Here is a 13,072-nt window from a genome sequence, read left to right as displayed (position 1 = left end):
TCCTCAAACACACAGACATTAGAGGCAAGGACCCATTAGTTGGACAGTTAGGAGGAGAATACGTAAGAACAAGAGATGGTCAAATGCATCATACGCTTATTTTACCTGCCAAAACAAATTCCACAACTTCAGTATTTTGTGGCATGCAACAGGTCTTCAGGTAATTCCAGACTGGCAAACATGGTTAAACAGCAACTCCCAAAAATGTAATCCTGAAAGAAAACGATTGCGTTTCATCAGACAATGATGCAAAATAACAAAAATACTGAATACAGTGAATACCTTGATTTTTAATATGCCGTTTTGCACCAAATCCAACTCCCTCCTTAGTAATGCACGTGTTACTAGATTCAAGTATTAACAGCAAAAACTGAGAATCTGGAAAAATCAACCTTTCATTATAGGCAAAAAACTGAATTCTCCCTTTGGCTAGAAATAACGTTTTATTCTTCTGAAGAGGGCAAGGTTTATCTAGAATAATGTATTTATTTAAGTCTTAAGATAAACTCTTCTAGATTAAATTCATCTTCAGAAAAGAGAAACCAGCACAACTAGGATGCACTTCAGCTCATCCTAAGCAGGCGCCTAAAGCGGCTCCGGTTAAGTTTGTTCCAGAAACACGTTACGAGCCCACACGACCACCTCACGCGGACATTTTTATTGCTGGTGGCCAACAAAGCGAGGTGAATCCGTTCCCAGAACTTGCTCCTGTTCACGGTCTCATCAAGTCGCACTCAAACCTCTCGGGGTAATGAAAACGCAGCTGTAAAGCTAATGGCTTCAGCGAAAACAAAACACCGCCCCTCAAATCAAGATGATTTAGATTAACGCTGTTTTTCAAGCAAATTTTCTGCTTACGCGCCAGCCTGCTCACCAGTGGGGAAGAGGCCTACCCGAAAACAACTGGGGAAGCAGAAGAGGGAAGAAGACTCGGAGAGACAAAGCAGAAATTTGCTATTTTCCATCCAGACAACGAAGTATTATCACTTTGAAAGCCCTGGTATTGTGCCATAGCCTTTGCTCTTCTGCCAGCCCAGCAACTCAAAGGGAAGGAAAGAGTATTCACATTAAATCAGATCATACATGCTTCGGAGCACTTTTAATAGTAGTCTAACCCTTTTCAACCTCTGGGATCTTCTTGTATTTCTAAATAAGCATTGCAAATCAAGCAGCAGTGTAGTACCAAGTAGAAGACCCGAGTGGCTAAATCATAAGCAGTACCTTTGCTGTTTCCAGCTATATGCAAACTTGCCTAAATACCATGACCAGACACCAAGCTGGCAAGCAAAACCAAAATCTGGAATTTCAATATCGTTTATTAAGTGTAAGCCAAAACTAAAAAAGCTGCCCATGTTCTATAGCAGATACTGCATTAGTTCTATTTTTTCACCCCTTTTATAAAAGGATGTTCCACTATTCCAGACTATTTTAGATGGCCTACAATTGAGTCACGTAACGAACTGGCTGGTTATCTCCAAAGCCACGCTCAGAGTTCACGTGAAAGGACAGTCCTGACTTGCCCAGCAGCAGCTGTTTTTAAGAAGGCGTCAAAGCCGACCAAAGTCAGCCCCCATTCAAACTCTCCGTGCCTCAGCAAGGCGGGGGTAAGAGTCAACATTTGGCTGAAGGGTGGTGGACTGGAGGGAAAATCAGCTGAACTCCTCGGTGCAAGGAACCGAGGGGATTTTTGTTCCTCCAATTCTCCCTTCCGAGGGGAAGGGTGACCCTCCCTCACCACGGGTGGAGGGTACGAGATGGTCTGCGGACACCCAACGGCTCCAGAGAAGAGAGGGCTGGGAAAGACGGGCTGCCCTAGACAGCTCCAGGAAGAACCTGAGGACGGTCGGCCCGGGCTATGGGAAGAACAATTCTGCTGTCTCCATTCCCACTGTACACATGAGACGATGCCAAATTTGGTTAAGGAAAATAACTAGTCAACATTGGTTCATTAACTCCAACTTCCATTACAATAAGTAATTGCAGAGAGACGATAGAGACCTTGGAAATGCCTAGAGACTGAGCGCATACCTTAGCGGGCACCAAGGAATCCATAAAAATCCATAAAAACAGCCCTGTGAAGCGCTCCATCTACAGGAGGAGTTTTGTTTAGAGCTTATGCTTTCCCAAACGTCAAGAAAACAACACAAGGAGGTCTACAGGAAGACAGGCTTCATTCGCTCATCGCGATACAGAGCTACTCGCCGCTCTTCGTACTGTTGTGCTGCACTCCCACAGCCCTCAAGCATGAAACACCCAAAAGGAAGTGTTTCTGACACGGAGAAAATGACAGCTTGTTATAATGCATGTGACCTTTTGCAGTGACATCTGGATGTATTTTCACAACAGGTTTAGTGGAACATTGCTTTGTTAGAGTTTCATAAAGTTTGTTGAAACCCCACAATCATGCCAAGCTGCAACAGACACGTCTCAACTGAGCCATTAATTTTTATTTCAACACAATTTGACTGAGGAGATCATCAGGGCTGCTTTAAAAAGCAAGATGATAACTCCAGAACGAGTTTCAACTGCAGCTAAGTTAGCCACGTAGGAATTCCCACTTTTGGCAGCTGAGATACCAACGTGAGAAGGCTGCCGGTCTTCTTCCCAAATCACAAGGTACCTCGGAATCAGCAGCTTTCTTGGAAGCTGTAGTCTACGCAGTCTAATATTCGATCAATCAATTCCCATTAGCTGAATGATTAATTAAATAAATAATTAATTTCACGTCAAGGGTATTTCCATTTGGAAGACAGACACCATAGCTCGTAACAGACGAACACTACGACAGAGCTTTGCAGTATGTAACTTTTCACAGACATCCATCAATGCAATCAGCAAACAAGTAAAATGAGATGCTATTTAAAATCAGATGCATCTTGAGAAGAAACTATGCTTTATCTTGCCTTCCAAAGGCTATGAGAAACTCCTTTTCAAGTAGCAATCTATTCATTGTTTGTGATGCGACAAACTTTTTATTTAAAATCAAATTTAACCACTACCAAACCTTTCTGGGCTGACGTGCCCCACAGGTACTCCTTTATCACCAAATTCTCACCGAGCTTCATAAATGCCAATATAACCAGGCCACGTATTCTTGTGATTACCAGTCCTGAACTGAGGTTTGACTGAAAACTGCACCTCTTGTTTATTGCAACATTCTTCCTTCTTACATGTCATAAAAGTCTAGGAAATGTCATTAAAGTTTTTAAAATCCTGAAATGTTATAAAGTAGGAAGAAAAGATTGAAGCTAAAACAAGCAGTAATTCCTTTGATACAAGGAATATATAATATTATATATTATAACATAGTAAGGAGACTGTTTTCCCCAACCAAAAAAAAAAAAAAAAACACCCACACTTCATATCACAGAAGTAGGAACAACTTTTGTTAAAATCAAGATTGTTCTGAGAGTTTCCTAATTGTATAAAAACTTGCAGCTTATTTTGTGCTGCTCTGGGCTTCTGGAAGAACCACATTTCAAAAGTGTTATTTATTGTCACGACTGCTATTAAGAACCACGTAATCACTGGTCAGCTTTGCACGTTCTGGTAAAACGAGGATGCAACCGAACTAGACAGCGATGCATTCCTGCAGGGACGGGAAGAGCGCTCCAAAAAACCCTTAGAAGGAACACTTTGCCGTGCTGCAACCAGAAGATGAGGCACTATTTCTTGCCCGGTATTATTCCTAACTGAGCCTTACGAAAAAAAAAAAAAAACCTTGGTAATGTTTTTGCCTTGGGAGGCTCAGCTCGGACAGCCATAGCCCCAAGACTGCAACCGCTACCTCCTCGACTTCTCCGGGAAGGAGACCCGTAGGAATTGCCAATACGAGCCTTGTATCTCATCTCTCACGCGCTCTCCGCTGACCGCCGGGAAAACCGATGTTATTACAGACACCAAGACTTCCAATTTATCAGGAAGCAAGGCAGAAATAACTCCTCACATTTTCCTTGCACCATCCAGCAAGGAGGGAGGCTTGTGAGAGTGCGCCTGTGCACACGGACGCAGAACGCAGAGGCTCACGTCGAATTCGGTCTCTGTACATATGGCCCAGAAACCGTGACGAGAAACGCAACCTCATACCAGCTGCACAGTCTTGGTAGTTCATTTGATTTTTAAAAGAATAAAAGTTATACAATTAAAATGATACGCATAGGACTTGGAGAATTTAATAGCATGCATCTTTTAGCAGGAATAACTAGATCGTTCCCTTTCATATATCAAACCTAACGCTCAGGGTCCCACATACGCAACTCAGTATAAGCAACTTCCCATCCCAAATTACTGGTTTACGTGAAGACAAATGAATTTAGACAAGGCATCGTTCCGTTCGTCTCCTGTACTTCCCAATTTTCATACAAACCTGATCCAAACCCCTGGGTAGGGCTATGCTTCACGACTACTCATTCAAGCTGGAGACGCAGGCAACTCTCCTCTCAGTTCCAAAAAGACGACGGCTCTCAGGAGCCGCGGAGCCCCCCGCACGCCTCCCCCCTTCACCCCAGCTCCCAAACCAGCTACGCTGTGAGACGTGCTGCTCGCCTTTCTTTTTTCCCCAAAGAAGGGTTATTTACCGTGACACAACCTCACAGCCGCAATATATACACGACAGCATTCACTTCTTGTTTCTATCGTTAATTACGACAAGAGCATTTTTGATGTGCTATTCAGAGTGCGGGCGGGATGCTGTTAATAGCATCAGCTAATGACAGGGGACACACCGGGCAGAAAATGACCCCCAATGCCCAGTGGACCGAGAAAAATCCCAGGCTCCTGGACCTGTGGAAAACTTCCACTACTATCCTTCTGTGTAATCCAAAGCTTAGGCGAACTTTCTGCTCCAGCAGCATCACTGCAGGGACTTTTTTCCCTCCTCCTAATTAGCCAGGACACTAGACAATCTGAGCTTCATAGACCTTCTTGAGCCAAACCTTCAGCTATCAACGCGTACAAGCTACAGAACGCGCTGGCTGGGTGGCTGAAATGCTCAAGCTATCCGCACGCAACAGGTAGTTCCTGCAGGAGAACATCCGTGATCTGTGCTGGAAGGAACAGCACTGTTCCTAACAGCATCAAGAGAAAACACAAAATATCCGTGGCTTCGGTAAAGCAAAGGCGAGTTGGTCACCTGCCTAACAGCCGGAAAATATCTCACCTGGAGCTTGGCGACGCATCTTCCCTGCCTCAGGTCCGCGTCATCGAGGCTTATTTCTCCTTCCACTTCTGCCCCTTAACTTTTCCCGACCCTAGGCATTCTCTCCCGTTACTTCTGCTCTAGCCCAGCGTTAAGGAACAAGTTTATGCTTGAGCACAGGCTTTGCGATACACAGGGTTAAGTCTCGCTGCTCGACGGTCTACACGCTAACAGGCGTTCCGCTCGCTCATGTCCTCCCTGCGCCACAGCGTTTCTATTTCTCAATAGAGACCGCATGATTTTGAAACAGACGGCACCATCACGCCTTCTGCCCTTCAGAGGTACACTAGCAACCTATAAAATTTCACTATTCCCAACGCAATCAAACTGTTACAGCCGCGTTAACTCTTCGGTACCTTCAGTAGCAAAGCCTTTGCCACTGCAAATCTATTGAATTTGGTATGCCTGTGCAACTCGGTTGTTAACTCCAGCTTCCACCCAAAAGCAATCAATACGGTATTAGAAAACAAAAATACACCGTAACGCTGTTTAGCGGTTTAGTTATCAGTTTGAAATATCGAACTTCTACTGCAAAGGCACGCAATCTTTGGCAGCATCGTACTTAAACAGAACAAAGAGCGGCATTACGATTGTTCAGCAGAATTTACCTCTACACCCCCAGATTTTCCAGTATTTAAGCCACTGAAAAACGAAAACACTCGCACTTAGTTTAGAGAGGTACAGAGGGGCCTGGACTTCTCAGGTTTCCACACACACAGTTGGTTTTTATTTTAAGAAAGCACCTATTTTTTCACTAGAATAGTGTAAAATTATTGCATCGGTTGGAAGCCTGTTGTAAACAACTCGTCCCTCCAAGTCCTACAGAAGAACAGGCTTTCCAGAGAGACCGGCCGGAGAGCACTGCTGGCAGTTTTTCCAGCCAAAACCTGAAGCCTAACGGAATACCCCTCTGGAGGCTTAAAATATTAAGAAATGTCATTTCTGAATAGAAGGCCAGGTCCGTGTGCAGCCTCCCCCGTTTTATTTTTTCTCGTAGGAGAGTCAGGACACAGTATTACTGTGAAAAATTTCCTGGTGAAGCCAGCTGGCTTTCAAAGGAAGCCACACGGCTCAGTGAGCATTTGAAGAGCGTATGAATTTCTAGCAAACACCCTGATGCCTTGCTGTAGGTAGCGCGTTTAGTCCAGAGGCTCGCAGACCTGGCCGTTTTGGATACGTGCCTCGGGAGCTTTGTTTCTCTCTCCGGGAGACGCACAGAAAAGCTGGGAACGCTCGCTGCGACTGGAAAAGAGCTGCTAAGTCCAAAAGTTGCGGTTATTGCACTTGGCGGCCTTTTTTGAACACGGCAAATTTGTTCGTGGGGGTTGTTTTCTCATATGGGAGAACACTGAAAGATGCTTTAGCCGACGAACCAGCCAGAAAGACTACAATGGACGGTAATTATAAATACCAACAAGAGGCACTGCCTTTCCTCTAATAAAATTCAACTGAGAAAGGTTTTACTGTAGTTTTCAGTTAGGGGGACGAGCACAAACGCGTGTGCCCGGAAGCCGAGGGCTTATGAAGAGACAAAGCTCACAAAGCCACACTTCACAGCCAGCTTTCAGAACCGCGCCGAGGGGAGCGACAGGAGAGCCCTCTACTTCCCACTCCCCTAAGAAGCCCGACGGAGTCAGAGCCCCGAGCCTTCCGACACCCCTTGAGAGCAGGCGAAATTCAGGGAAACGCAGAAGTCAAGCCGAGGGAAGAGCTCACGAAGCCTTTCGCTGGGTATTTTAACGGGTTACCGAGGGGCTCGAACAAAAGCCGGGGCTCAAAGAAACGTCAACGCATCCTCGCTGACATCTTACGGAGATGCCAAGGCCCGCGCGAGCTCCGGGCCGAGCGATTAAAAGCAGAAACGCGGTCGGAAGGCGCGGAGGGGCTGACAGCGGCCCCCCCCACCCCCCCAATGCCCGGGCCGGGCCCCGAGGCGCCGCTGCCCCGGGAGAGCAGGGGCTGCCCCGGGAGAGCAAGGGCTGCCCCGGGAGAGCAAGGGCTGCCCCGGGAGAGCAAGGGCTGCCCCGGGAGAGCAAGGGCTGCCCCGGGAGAGCAAGGGCTGCCCCGGGAGAGCAAGGGCTGCCCCGGGAGAGCAAGGGCTGCCCCGGGAGAGCAAGGGCTGCCCCGGGAGAGCAAGGGCTGCCCCGGGCGCTGCCCCCCGGAGCCCGGCGGCCGCCTGGCCGTGCGGGCCCGCGGCCGAGGCGGGCTGCGGCGGAGGGCGGAGGGGCGGGCGGCCGCCTCCACAGCCGCCCCGGCCGGGGCAGGGGCAGCCCGCGGGCTGCAGGCCGCGGCCCTGAGGGCTCGCCCGCCGCCGGCGCCCCACGCCCCGCCTGGGCTGACAGGCTCCGGCCGCGGCCCCCCCGGCGCTCCGCCGCCGGCGCCCCGGGCCCACGCAGCGCTCCCCGGCCAGGCCCCGCCGCCCCTTCCCGCCGCGCCGCCTGCGGCCGCTGAGCGCCGCGGGCCCGGCCTTGCTCCCCGCCCGGGCCGCTGACACCGCCGCTTCCGCCCCGCCGCCCCTGTCACGCCCGCCGCCGGCTCCCCGCGGGCAGCGGGGGGGGGGGGGGGGGGGAGGCCCCGCCGCGGGCCGGGCCCGCCCCGCCCTCACCTGGCGCCGCCGCCGCGATCGCGCGCAGGAGGGCGGGGGCCGCCTGAGGCGAGCGGGGCCGGCGGGGCCGCGGGGCCGGGGTCGCGCTGGGCCCGGGGACGCCCGGGACGCCCGGCGCAGGCCGCCACCGCCGCCGCCGCCACCGCTCCCTGCGCTCCGCTCCGCTCCGCTCCGCTCCGCCTGCCGCGGCACGTGACCCGGCCCGCCCCGCGCGCGCCTGCGCCCCCCGCGCGCGCTGCCGGTGCGTGGGCGGGCGGCGGGGGCGGGGCGCGGCCCCCGCTCAGGCGGCCCCGGCGGGGCCCGCAGCACCCGGGGGGGCGGGGGGGGGGTCCCTGTGGCGGGGCGCGCGGGCTCCTCCGCTCCCGCCGCCCGTGGGAGCGGGGCCGCGGCGGCGGGGGGCAGCGGGCGCCGTCCCCAGCCCGGGGAGAGGCCTGGGGGTCCCCCCGGTGCGGGCCGGCCGCGGGGCGGGGGGCGTCGGTGCCGCCAGGGACTAAGCAGCGCTCCCTGGGTGGGGGTCCGTGGGCAGCGATCGCCACGGAGGCCTCTGCGCCGAGTTACGGGGAGGCTCGGGCGCTCGGTCGGGGGGAGCCCTCCCGGGGGGGCGCCGGGAACCGGTGAATCGCCCCTCGCGGTGCCGCCGGCGAGGTGGGCGACAGCCCCGAGCGGGAGCCGACGCGGGCACGGCGCAGGCCCCGACCCCAAATCGCCACGAAGACCCCGCGGGCGCGGCTGGCGGAGGGGCCGCGGCCACCCCCGGGGGGACCCTCGCTCCCTAACGGGGCGCGCGGGGGGCCCTGCGGCACGGCGTCGCCACGAGAAGTGATAAATTAACGTAAAAACCGGTGGCACCGCCGAAATGTCGGCCTTGCCGCCGCGCCAAGCGCTGTTACCTGGCGGTGGTAAAGAAACGAAACGTGGCGGTTCCTATTTCAGGGCGGTGAAATAATCGAAAGTCCTCTGGGGGAAAAACAAAGGCTTTGGTCCCGCAAAACATACGCGTGGTTAACGTCCGTAACGCGGGGAGGTTCCGCGGGGTGCGACGGCCGGGGCCGGCCCTCGCAGCCCCCCGCCGCCGGCTGCTGCGCGATGGACGAGGCGAGACGAGGAAAACGGGTTTTTATTTTGCAAAACCTTTTGCCTACAGTGATCCCACGTCCCATTCGTCACGATGGCTCGCAACACAGGGGAAAAAAAAAAAAAAAAATCGCTTTTTTTAAATCAACATATAAATGCATTCCATAAAAAAAAAAAAACCCAAACAAAACAAAATAATGAACGTCACGGTTAGTATATGACTTATCTTAGTAATTAAATATTGTTGGTCCGTGGAAAGCTGCAAGCAGATTGCTTGTTTCCTTCGCGTTTGCAGCTCTAAAGCTCCCCGCCGGCAGACAAGCACTGAGTAACTCTACTAAAGGGTGGTTCTGCTCCGGCCTTTTTCTGTCTTCTCCAGCTGCTGGGACCCCACCTCCAGCACCTCTCCGCGGTGCTACGGGCAAGTGAGCCCCGGGAGAGCCTCGGAGGTGTCGGAGAGGAGATGGGCGTCAGTCACGGGGGTGCTAACGAGGAGCGTTCGTCACCTCTGATTGTCTGGCAGGGAGTTTCCGTGTGCATCGGCGCGGACGCTTCCTGCGCTTTGCCTTACTCTGCTCCCGTCTTTTGAGACGGGCTGGAAGCACGAGGAAGCTGAGAGGAGACTTCTTCAGCACCCCAGAATCGCCTTTCTTCCCCGCTTGTCTTCGTGCTCTCCTCTATTTCAGGAGACACTTCTCAACCCAGCTGCATTTGGCATCTTCCTCCTCCAGCCTGATCTTTCCCAAAAGGCTCGTGCATTTCCCGCTCTGGTGCAGTTAGATCCGAGCACCGCTTCCAAAAAATCCCCGTGCTTCCCACCGATGCTGCTGTGCTTGTCTTGCAAGATTGTCCTTCAGGCTTTTTGTTTGCTTGTTTTGGTACGTATTCTCTACATTAATACTGGGCACATCTCCCACACCATAGCAAACAAGAACAAGTAGAGCACTATTTTTCAAACGCCACGTTTTCTGGAAGCACAATATTGAGGTATCTCACCCAGATCTGCTCGAGCCAGCTAAGCGCTGTGACTTTCTGATCCGGGCTTGAGAGGTCCCGCACGGAAAACTTCCCTGTGCCCAAACACACACGGAGATTGCAACCCAGCAGCGAGGTGCGCTGTGGGCAGCTCTCCAGGGCTGAGGTTATTGCACAGCCTGGATCCACGCTGTGTAGCTTAAACGTTCCTAGATCTCGCCTGGCCTCTGTACGCCATGACCAAGACAGGAGATTTTGGGGCGGCTAGATCTGTCCCGTCATTCTGCGTTTCTGGACCCCCTCCGTGAGCAGGCCCTCATTTTGGTTTGCGTTCCGAAGCTTTGCTGCAACACAAATGACGCACGCTAATACGTCCCCTGCAGAGGAGGGCCACGTACAGCACGCGCGGGACAGCTGTTTGAGCTGCTTCATTGTCCACAAACGGAACAGAGAAATGCATTTGCGATCACGACAGTCAAAATTGTGGTTATATTTACATGCATTTTCCTATGACAGTATTTTCAAAGGGAAGTTATACAGAAAAAGTAGGTAGACTCATGACCAGCTTTAGATTTTTCCAAACTTACATATTATACAATGAATTGAACAAAATCATTTCCTCTCTAATACCGGTATGATGCTCACTTAGAGAGAAGGGAGACCTGTTGCATTGCAGTCACAATCGCTTTTGATCTGGGATTTTGTTAAACTGTGAGCGTGGCGAGAAAGAGAGAGGTGGGCAATTGGCTACAGGCGTGATAGATAGGGTGGGGGTGCACCGGAGTCATCCTCCCCTTCTCGGCTCCGAGGGGATGGGAAGGCGAGAGCTGCCGGCGGGAGCCCCGGCCGTGCTGGGGCAGTCCGGGCGGATGAAGGGTCACGGCTGCCACGTAGCCGTTGTCAAACGGGATATTCCCCAGGCAGCACGGTCAGCTCTGCCAGGACAATCTGGCTCTAAAAATGCTGTGGCCACTGGAGGGCCCTTCTTGGGCGGCGTGTGTCAGTGCTGGAGTGCTCCTACTCCACGGGCTCTTCGCCCTCCGTGCAGATGTGTTTCATTTTTAGATAGCACCCTGCCTCTCCGAAAACCAGCTCTGCCTGTCAGAGCTCTCCTTTCCCCGGCTAGCGCGCAGATGTCCATCACCAAAGCATGGAAGATCTTTCCAAAACCGCTGTGATGAAAATACCTGCGTGCTACAGGAGCTCTTCCCGCTCCACCTGACTGTCTGCAAAACCTTACAAAATCTTCAGTGGTTTTGATGCGTTCATGACAGAGATGCAGTTTTCACCTCATGGTGTTTACCGAGGCCCGACTCCCCTTTCTCTCCAACAGCTCAGCGTCCGGGATCGGTCCGGGATCGGTCCGTGGAAGCCTGCCGAGTTGTGCGGCGGGTGGAAGGCGGCTCCGAGATGGTCCGGCCAGAGGGACCCAGCGGTCACCGGGAGGGTCCAGCTCCCCCCGGCAGCCAGCGGCCCGGCTGACGCTGCGCAGGCGCTTTCGGACTCGGGACCCCTCAGAGAGACACCGGCAGAGCCATAGGACACCGGTCATCGTCCCTGGAGACGGGACCTGAACCTGCTGCCCCGGCTACGCCGGCAGCGGCTGCTCTCTGCCCCTGGCTGCCCCCGGTCCCCCGAGGCATGGAGGGAGGCACGCTGCCGGAGCTGCTCGCCGGAGCGCAGAAACAGCCGGTGTGCCCAGGGCTGGTCTCAGACCTGCGCCCAGGGGCAGCCGGGGACCCCCGGCCCTTCCTGCGCCTGTGCCAGGCGCCGTACCATGCCGCACCGGCAGCGTGGCCCTAGCCACCCCAGCAACCCCAGCAGCACCTGCCCCCGTGCAGACCGGTGGGCGCAAGGCAGGCTCCAGCCCCTCTGGGTGTCTGGGCACTGAACAGGACGGCAACGGGAACAAAATGGCACAGCCGAGGGGCCGGAGCATCCTCGTCCCCCCGGCTGCAGGGCGACTTCTGCCTCGTCCCCCCTTTAGGCTTTTATACGCAGCGATCAGTGCTCGATGCACACAGGTGAACAGCGGTATCGAACGCTACCGAAGCACTGCTTTTTATCTGTGCTCGTGAATGGCATCGAGAAATGTGAGAAATACTGGTAAATTGAGCTAACACTTACCGGCAGAGCCCGTCTCCAGCTTATCCCGATGTAAAAACCAGTACACGTCGATGGGGAGCAATGCAGACATGGGCAGAGACGAGCTGATTGCCTTCCAGATCGTAACAGTCACAATTTGGCAAAGGCATCCCTTTTTTTTTTATTTTATTTTGTTTGGGTTTATTTTGTTCCTTAAAAATTTTCTTTACCGTTTTTCTCAGCCACTTTATATTTTGGTTTTTGTGTTCTGAGCTCCTCACTGACACTTTCATGTAAAAGTTTCAGGACAAATTCTGCTTGAGAGCTGTTAGACGTCTGCGATAGCCGGGTTGAAATCAATGCGGTTACTCTGCACACACACGTCTCCAGAATACGGCTCTTTATTTCACAATGTCTATCTAAAAGTTTCAGGACAAATTCTGCTTGAGAGCTGTTAGACGTCTGCGATAGCTGGGTTGAAATCAATGCGGTTACTCTGCACACACACGTCTCCAGAATACGGCTCTTTATTTCACAATGTCTATCTCACCTGTACAGAAGGAAACATGGGGTATTTCTTGGTACCTCACATTGAGTTCATCAGATCTCATCACAACAGATGGACTCAAAGGATCAGAGACACTGGGCCAATTAGCAGATTAAAGGTTTCCGTATCGAATACATCTGTGCTATACTGATGCTGTTTTTAAACAGAGAAAATGGGAAATAATTCAAAATATCTTTCCTTCTCTTAGCTAGCCATGACCTAGGGGTCTAAGTCCCATCTTCCAATTATTTTAAATTTTCTCTTGTTTGCAATATAGGCCATGATCCAGCAGAGCACTTAGGAACATGCTTTATTTTAAGATTCTGTACAATTGCTGTGAAGTTGTACCTTGGGGCGTGTAAGTGCCCTTTTGAATCAAGACCAGAGTCTTTAACTCCTAAATGAACACCCAGTTTCCACCATCAGAAGTGAGTTGGTGAATTCAGTTAATAAGGAGAAATTTTCTTTCAAAGTGTTTTGTGATACTCCGTGCAAAGTACTGAAGCAATGATGACTCCACCACTTATTTTGCAGCTGTGCACAGTAAACCTCCGTGCCCGAGGGATGGATCGCTGCTGTACCGTACCAG

At 52.4% G+C, this 13,072-nt stretch overlaps 1 protein-coding gene across 1 annotated transcript in view; it reads right to left on the bottom strand.

Annotated features, from left to right (window-relative positions):
- The window catches only part of NCOA6 (nuclear receptor coactivator 6), a 48,029-nt gene extending 40,199 nt beyond the window's left edge, over positions 1-7,830 (bottom strand). The window contains exons 1-2 of the mRNA XM_075720943.1: positions 7,803-7,830; positions 106-212 (exon numbers count right to left, since the gene is read on the bottom strand). The gene's annotated coding sequence lies outside the window, so the exon portion shown is untranslated. The remainder of the gene's footprint in view (positions 1-105; positions 213-7,802) is intronic.
- Between the last annotated feature and the right edge of the window lie 5,242 nt (positions 7,831-13,072).

The sequence above is a fragment of the Pelecanus crispus genome, chromosome 14, assembly GCF_030463565.1.
Source record: "Pelecanus crispus isolate bPelCri1 chromosome 14, bPelCri1.pri, whole genome shotgun sequence".
Taxonomy (NCBI): domain Eukaryota; kingdom Metazoa; phylum Chordata; class Aves; order Pelecaniformes; family Pelecanidae; genus Pelecanus; species Pelecanus crispus.
The sequence above is the reverse complement of the archived record's forward strand: the minus strand, read 5'-3'. Positions and strand labels throughout refer to the sequence as shown.